Here is an 8,858-nt window from a genome sequence, read left to right as displayed (position 1 = left end):
TTGTGAATGAATAAGTGATGACGCAGCCCTGAGGGGATATTCTCCCGCATTTGGTCTGATCAGCTAGTCAGATCAGGTGCGGGTAAGGGGATGGGTCTGTTATTATGTGGCAGGGGTAAACCAGTTCTGCTGTCGGGCCCTGCTGCGGATGTCACTGATTGCATTGCGCAGTTGACCCTTGTGCGGTGTGGTGTGGTGAGGATCTGTCCGTTCTCCCCTTTGGGGCTAAGATGCGAATGAATGTGTTTAAATGGATGAGTAAATGGCGAGTGTGTCTTCCTGTCTCGGCTACCTCCCTTTCCTTGGGGGAAGCAGCCTAGGTATATAGATAGATAGATATTTGCATTTGCAGGGTCATCTGCATCATAAAAGTGGAGGTGGCTCAGAATGTATTGAAACCTATTCCAACTCATAACTTTGCCAAAGAAAGGTGTGTAAGTAATCGTGTCAGTAGACCAGTAAGCCGGAATTTGTCCTTTCCATACAATACCCATCAACAGAACCAAGGCCAAAAATAGGAACTTCTCACCTACCGTACTGTTAATGGGTAATCATAGCGCTGTGAGTGCCTGCTCATCGTCCCCTCACGCTCACTTTCACTGCGCATCCTCCTGGCGGTGTTTGTCTGCTCCACTATACCCTCCACAAATGGCACAGAGAAGTAAAGGTGGCAGAAATCCACCCTGGTGGAGCCTTGATGGATGTGTGGAGCAGTGCAGCCAGACCGCCACTCCTCTGTGAAGGGGTGAATCGTGGGTTCAAAATCACTGCCATCCTCCCAGAACCACAACACATGATCATCTCCAGCCTCGTCACCCTCATCGCCTTCGTCGGTGTGTGGAGAAGGTGGTGGGGGTGGTTGGGGAGGTGGAGAGTGGCACCCTTCCATTCATGCTCCCTTTACCTTTCCCTTTTCCTTTCCCCTTCCCCTTCCCTTTCGTCCCTTTCCCCACATCATGGGGCTGTGGGGAGGGAGAGTGGGAATAATGCGGGGTAAAAGATGTGCTTGAGACCGGCTCTACCTCATCACCCCACCGCCCAGGTGCACCACGTGGGAGCGTGGGAGCTTCTCCCTTCTTACCCACACCACTTTCACTTTCACTTTCCCTACCACTTCTCACTCCCGCCCCTACACTGCCGTCTTCCCCAGACAAAACAATAGGCCTATACCTCACACGCCTCCTCACTCCTTCTGTTTCACGTGGCGAGATCCGCTCTGACCCCAGCTACGTGGGAACACCACGTCCACCTGCTCTGTCCTCGTCCTCGTCCGTCCCTTTGTGCACAGGATGGAGAGAGGTGCGTGCACGTCCACGTGGTCTTGCCTGGCCTTCCTTTGCTTTACGATAAGTCACACATTGCCGCTTCGTAGGTGACGGTATCTCCTCATCACTACTGCTGGTCTCCTCCTCAGGTAAAACGTAATCTTTATTGAGGACATTATCATTGAGTGGTGAATCACTGTCCCCAGTGAATGCATCAGCTGGGTAGGCATCCAGGATGGCTTGAATTTCCTCGTCGCGATATGTCTGTCCTGCGTCACTGCTACAAGGTGAGTGGATGAGTCACAGGTGAGCGTGGGTCACGCGGGGTCGGGGAATGTCCCCATCTGGTAGCGGCTAGAGGAAGGTGTCACGCTTCAGCGTACCAAAAATCACGTACGAAATATGAAAAATGTGCAAACGATGGGCCTTGCAATTGCAAAATGTACACCGTACGTCAGGGGGACTGAGTGTGAAAAAAACTCCCGACGTGCATCGTACATTGGGGGGACGGGGTGGGTTAATATAAAGTTTAAGGTGTTTATCTTTGTCTATTGGATATTATGCAGCTTAATGATACAGCATTATTAATAGTGTTTATATTGTACTGACCACCTAGATTTCTCTCTCTTAACCCAAACTTAACCCTCAGTTGGCCAACCGAGAAGAAAAGAATGAAGTTATACTTAATTGAAAGATTCCGTTAATTTATATATGGTGGTTAAATTACTAGAGTGTGGTGATGTGTGCCTTTAACCCCGTCTAGTTTGGTACTGACTCTATGTCGTGCACTTCTTACTTCTCGTCGAGTTTGACTCTTCAGTATGAAACGGTTGTTGTGTCAAACTCTTATTCGAAACGGTTATATTTCTTAGTTCTGAGTTCTACATGGCTTTATTAAAGTGTTGAATTGATTATTCAAAGCTTCAGCAGCTCGATCATAGGAGTTATATTTTTACAAGTTATGGTTTATATTAATTTATATCTTCACAGAAAGGGAAATTATTTCCTTTCCTTTTATTAGGAGTAGCATTTGAAAACTTCAAACCTAATAACCCTAAATATGTACAAGTTTACCTTTGAAATAAACACATAGGAGGACTTTTGACTTAAAGCAACCCTTCACTGAACTGTCGTTATAATTCGACAGGTGTACTGTTTAATGTTTCAAAGTGTTGTTCTGTTTCACTTGTGAAGGCCTCCCAGTTGGCTCTCTTATAATTAGTGCATGTATGTCTGTGCCCAGCTGGGGTGATTCTGGTTTTGGTAGTGATGATGATCGGGAGGTGGTCAGAGCCAGGGGTTTTGACTCACTCTCCAGGATGCTGTGGGGATGAAGTTTGGGGACCAAAGGTGATATGTCAGTGGAGATGATGGGAGGAAGAGGGCTTGGTGTGGGGTGTGGATATGTTGATGGAGATTATTGAGTATGAAAAGATTATCTGTTTGGGATTGTAGTACCAGCCCTTTGACAGCGTCAGGGTTGTTGACATGCCAGGCTGATGCCTTGGCATTGAAATCATCACCCAGGATGATGTTGGGTATGTTAGTGATGTGGTGTATTTGTGGAGAGTAATTGTATGATACTTTGTGGGACAATTGGGGGGGAATGTATGTATTGGCTGATTGTTATGTGTGATTTGTTACCAGTGCATATTTAAATTGATTGTATTTCTGTTGTGGTGTTATGTAGGGGGAGAAGTGACTTTGTGTGTGCACTAGTATCTGAAAAGTTGATGGATTTGTGTACCAGGATGATGAGTCCACTGCTACCACCGTCAGCCCAGTCTTGTTGAATGGTGGTGAAATTATGAAATGTAGGTGTTTTTTGTGTTCTGTGTAGTTTTGTTTCTTGTAAGATGGCAATATGTATGTTTTGTTGTTTGATGAATTGTGTGAGTTCTTGTTTTTTGGTGTTTATGCCATCTATATTTATTTGAAGAATGTTTATGTTGTGTGTACAGTGTGTGTTGGGTGCTGCAGCATGGGGGGGAGGTGGGGGTGTGGGTGGAGGGGAAGGGGTAGAAAATGGTTGTGATGGGAGGTAAGGGTTGGGGTGATTGGTTGGAATAGGCGGGGTTGGGGGATTGGATGGTGTGGGAAGGTTTGGCGGGTTAGGCCGAGGAGGTTTGGAGGAAGTAGGAGTGGGGTTGGTGGGGGGGTTAGTGGGTGGGGGGAAGGAGCATAAGGAGCAGGTCCAGGTGTTTGTGTAACTATTATTTTCTGGATGCAAGTGTTGTGCAGGTGTAATGGGTCCAGTTCTTGCAGGAATTCCACTGAACTGAACCCTTTATTTGTTGGCTTGAAGTGATAGGTTTTGAGCATGTTGGACATATGTATTTGTTGGCAGGTCCTGGATTGCTCTCAATGTCCCCGACTAGAAGAAGTCTTCGAGAAATGACCACCGGGGAGTCATTTCTCAGTGTAGAAAAAATGGTGTAGTTGTGTGTGTTGTGTTGAGAGATGTAGTACTTTTTCCGGGAGACCGAAGCCACTCCCAGGTTCTTGGGCCCCATGAGGGGCCGGGGAGGTTTACGGTGGTTTGACCCCCATGCTGTCCTCCTCCTCTGCTTTGACAGCTTTTGAGGGTAGACCCACAGAGAAGATGCCACTGCTCCAGGTCCAGTTCAGTGGGGTTAGGGAGGGTGTCCTCAACTGTAAAGCCTAAAATGCCCCCAAAACCTCTGTCACAAACCTGTAGTGGTAATCTATTTGGGAGTATCTCTGCATTCAGTGGCAAGCCAAGTGATTTCCTGTAAACCAGGAAATCATCTGATACGCTGGATGGTAACTTTATAACCAGCCAACACATGTGTCTTACATGCCAGCAAGTGGATTGGCAGAGGGTTAGTTCCCCTCCCCGGAAAACAACTGCCTAAAAATACAAAGAAGAAGCATCAGACCAGGTCTGACCAACAGGTGACGACTAACTACCGAGCAAAGGACATGGTACGGATTGCGACTTTTAATGTAAGGGGTGTGTTTGGTGGGGTGAGAAGGAGATTGTCCAGGTGCTTGATGGTGCAAAAGTAGACATATGTGGTTTAACTGAGACTAAATGGAGGGTTCAGAGAGTGGGAATATGGATGGGGTATATGTGCGGGAATAGGTGAGAATGAGAGAACAAAAGATGGAGTATGTATTGTTGTGTACAACAGATGAAAGGAGAATGCAAAAGAGTATTGTTCAGTTGGTTCAAGGATTGTGTGGATAAGTTTAAAAGTAGGATTACAAATGTGGGCGATTGTGTGTGTGTGTGTGTGTGTGTGTGTGTGTGTGTGTGTGTGTGTGTGTGTTCTTACCTAATTGTATCTTTACAGGAATGAGTCAAGCTCGTACTGTCCCGTGTCTTAAACCATATTTATCGTACATATCCTTAACCCCTTAACCGCAGGGCGTCACTTTTGTGACGCTTGGGAGCAAGGGATCATACCGCGGGGCGTCACTTTTGTGATTCTGTGTTATTTTGAATTCACCCGGGCTTCCAAGTGGGGGCTTGTATCATCTATCAGTACTGCCAATGTCCAACACTAGTCAGCACTCCTAATCTCATCTGTATTCCCATCCATTGTTGACAATTTAGCCATTTCTCCCCGTTCTTGACTCCCCTCCCTACCCCCCCTCCATTACCCTATCCTCTCGCCTGCCCGGCCGTGCTACGCTAAGTAAATCTTCCCTGGAATTTTTCACTGATTTCATCCATTGAAATAAGCCCTATGCCCTATTCTTATACCAAATAATATATACAAGAAAGAAGTAAGGTAAGTGAGTGTGCCATACACCTGGAATTGGCTAATTATCACCTGACAACACCTCATGTGCACTCGTTCGCTAATTTTCGCTGTTTTTTTCCCCTTGAAATATGCCGTATAATCTATTTTCGTAATAAATATACATATAAGGAGGGAAGGGAGAAGCCTAAGTGATATTTACATTCACCTGGAACTACCTAATTTATAATGTATTGTCTAGATTTCCTGCCAATCATTTCAGTGCTATACATAGCTGTTTCAAGAGCTAATGTTGGTAGTACTGAATATCCCCTAAGTAGGCCTCCACCCGGCCCTCCCCTATCAGTTCACTCTCATCTTCCGAAGTGGAGGTATGTCTGTTTCCTCTTGCTGACTTCAGGGACTTTTTCACCCCTATGCAAAGGGCCCTGTGACCTTTACCCCCTACTAAACCTCGTGTGGAAAGAGGTAAAGGGCTGACAATTGATAAAAGAGTGACTACGAGCTTTCTGTTGAGTAAAACAGTGCAAGTGGAATTGTAAATAATGTGTAAATAATGTGTAAACAGCAAGTGAAAGTAATGAATGTAAATATACGTGAACAATGGAAAATAGTTTTATAAATTACTTCAAGCGACAGTGCATAACACAGTGTAAATAAGATAGAAATGTAAATAACGTAAATAAAATAGAGAACGTAAATAGAAATGTAAATGAGTAGTATTATAAGAATACGAGTATATACCCTAGGAGTAATGAAAGTGAAAGTTTCACTCTAGCATGTCTGAATACTATGAGTTATGAGAGTGAAGATGAAAGTGACATTCACTCTCAATGCTAGTATACGGGACAAGAAAGTGAATGCTACGTATTTTACTGAAAGAAATTGAATCCCTACAGTGACAATAAACTAATACTACTGAAGGAAACTTATGGATAAAGACTGTAGATATATATAAGTGTTATATAGTAATAGAAATATAAAGTGTGAGGGGTTTTATGAATAATAAATGACAGAGTACCAAGAGCGAACTAGCGCAAGTGCGACGGTCAGACGCGCTCATAATTTTCAATGCTTTCACAGTGGGTTTTTTTTTGGAGTATGGATCCCAAACTACTTGAAAATCATAGAGTAGTGTTTATAGTGTTAATATCTGGCTGTGGTAATCATATTACGGGTTGTCGGGAAGTGTAAAGTGAAGACTTCGTTACCCAACTTCAGAGGTCTCCACAAGTCCTACGGTAACTGACGAAGGCTCAACAAACATTCCAGGAGAAAGCTGAAGGTATGTGCCATAAGCATATTTAATTTTAATATTCTAGGACTAATAACTGATTTTTGGCAAATATTTTTTGAGAGTCTGTCGGAGCCCAAATAACCCCGCGGCACACGCAAAACATCGGTAAACATGCCCGCGGTGTAGGGGTTAAATACACTAATCCCTCCAATATCCGACGTAATAGAGCCATAGGCAGGTCCGGATATTGGGCCCCAGCTTATGGACTTGTACTTATGGACCCTAACTCAGAGAAACACCTATACAACTCCCTCTGGACATGCATAGCACCTATTTAAGACCCAAATTACACCAATAAGGCACATAAAAGACTGAAATAAATGCAAAAGAAGTGTAAAATGAAGTTTTTGAGGTAGGTTCATACAATATGCAACATTCTGGGTACTTACAAGTCCCTGGCTCCTGGACTGGTACTTATGGACCCTAACCTAGCCTAACTCAGAAAAACACCTTCCTACTGCACATGCATAGCTCCTAACACCCTATTCACACCAATAAAGGACATCAAAGAGTGAAATGAGGTGTTTGAGGTAAGTATAGTATGGAAAATACAGTAGAGTACAGTATGAAACATTCTGCCTACTTACAGCAAGTCCATGGCCATCTCGATGAATACCCGCCTCCTCTCGGACTCTGACAGTAAGAAGGATTACCTGAAGCACTTGCAGTACACTGTTCTTGAAGTCTTGCACTGAACTTAGTCAATCGCACTCAGAAGTCCGTTCTCTTCACAGTGCGCGCTCTTGTTTAACTTATGCTCCATTGTAACTTACTAGGTGTTGCACTCTGCACTTTAACTTTTCCCACTCTTCTAACCATTTTCTAAAGCAAAAACAAACAAGTCTATTTACGTTAAATTTGGTTAAAAAATTGTCTTTTCACTCACAACTGTAAGTCCTTAACACAACGCACTGTTTTTTTCACTGCACAACACTGTAAATTCCCGTGTGGTCTAGTGGAGAAGTTCTTGCTGTTTAATCACTGTCAGAGTCCGAGAGTATCACTGGCAGGTGACCTAGGGGTGCATCGCTGGGTCTTGGTGATGACGTACCCACTGCAGACGACTCTGAAGACAGACGCAAACTCACGTCGAGCAGTGACTCCACCTTGGCTGATGTGCTGGGCTGTGGCTTGGATCATGAGGGCCTGTCTTGGGGAGGCAACTGAGTGGAGTCAGGGCTGGGCACAGCGGGGGTCTCAGGCCTGAAAAACTGTCAATCGTTGATTGACGCAAGGAACGATGATTCTGACGATTGATGATGTGCTGCCTGAAAGCACGCACTTCCTCTACGAGTCCCAAGGGCCCCATCTCCCTGTCGCAGTCCGGGTGTTCCAGGTAGTCGAGAACGAACTCTAGGTGTTCCTGGAGTGCGCTCAGCTTGGGGATGGCTGAAGTAGTGTCATGCTGATAGGAGTCCGCATCATCGTCGCCATCCTCGTCGGAATCTTCAAGCTGGGTACTGACACCTGCAACTGAAGATGCGATCTCGATATTAGACAATGTCTGATACCCAGGATCGCCCTGGTCGTCATCCAACCACTCACGCACATCGTCCACATCAACATCGTCGCCATGCGTATGTAGACGTGCATTGAAGTCATCCACGTCAAAACCTAGGAAATCGTACTCCACATCCGTTCCGAGAGGCAGACGAGACCAACCATTTTCTAGAGTCTTGACAGGGACTTCCTTCCATGCACTGGCCCAGTTGTAGATTGCAGACTTGATGTAGCAGCGAAGGTTTTCCAAAGTCCGCTGGCCTCGCGTGTCCCGTCCCTCCCTGCGCTCGTCCTCGTCCTCGAAAACAACCATCACCTCATCCAGGAACTTCCTTCGGTATAGGCGCTTTGTTGCCACGATCACTCCTTGGTCCATTGGTTGGATGAGAGCAGTCGTATTAGGTGTCAGAAACATGCACCTAATCCGGCCATTCTCAGCCACCAAGTCCTTGTCGCACAGGTGGGCAGGTGCATTGTCGAGGAGAAGGAGGGCCTTTACCTGGTCGCGCGGGATTCCCAGTGTCTTCGTCTGGTAATGTATGACCTCCTTGACGAAGTGGCAGTGGAACCAGTCTTTGAAGATCTGGGCTGTAAACCATGCCTTCAAAGAATGGTACCAGACGACAGGAAGGACATCCATCACCCCACGAAGACACTGAGGCTGCTTTGCACGGCCAACAATAATGGGCTTAAGCCGGTGCATGCCGTTAGCATTGGCACAACACAAAGCAGATATCCATTGCTTGGAGAGCTTGCAGCCAGGTACACACTTCTCCATCTCCTCGGCTAGAGTGTTCGTTGGCAAAGAGCGATAGAATAAAGCAGTTTTGTCAGCATTGTAGACTTGACCGAGAGTGAGGCCCTCCCTGTCGATCAAGCCCTTCACCTTGTGCTGAAACTCGTCACCTCCATCCTCATTAGCGTCCAAAGCTTTGCCATGGGCTTTACAGTTGATAAGGCCATGTCGTAACTTGAACGCGAAGAGCCAACCCTCGGATGCCTTGAAGTCTAGGGCGTCGTGAAGCCTGGCGAACTTCTTAGCAGCAGCCTTCAGCTCCGTACCATGTA

Source organism: Coenobita brevimanus, chromosome 20 (assembly GCF_032717465.1).
Source record: "Coenobita brevimanus isolate Jiangsu-jjx chromosome 20, ASM3271746v2, whole genome shotgun sequence".
Taxonomy (NCBI): domain Eukaryota; kingdom Metazoa; phylum Arthropoda; class Malacostraca; order Decapoda; family Coenobitidae; genus Coenobita; species Coenobita brevimanus.
This window is presented reverse-complemented; position numbering follows the sequence as displayed.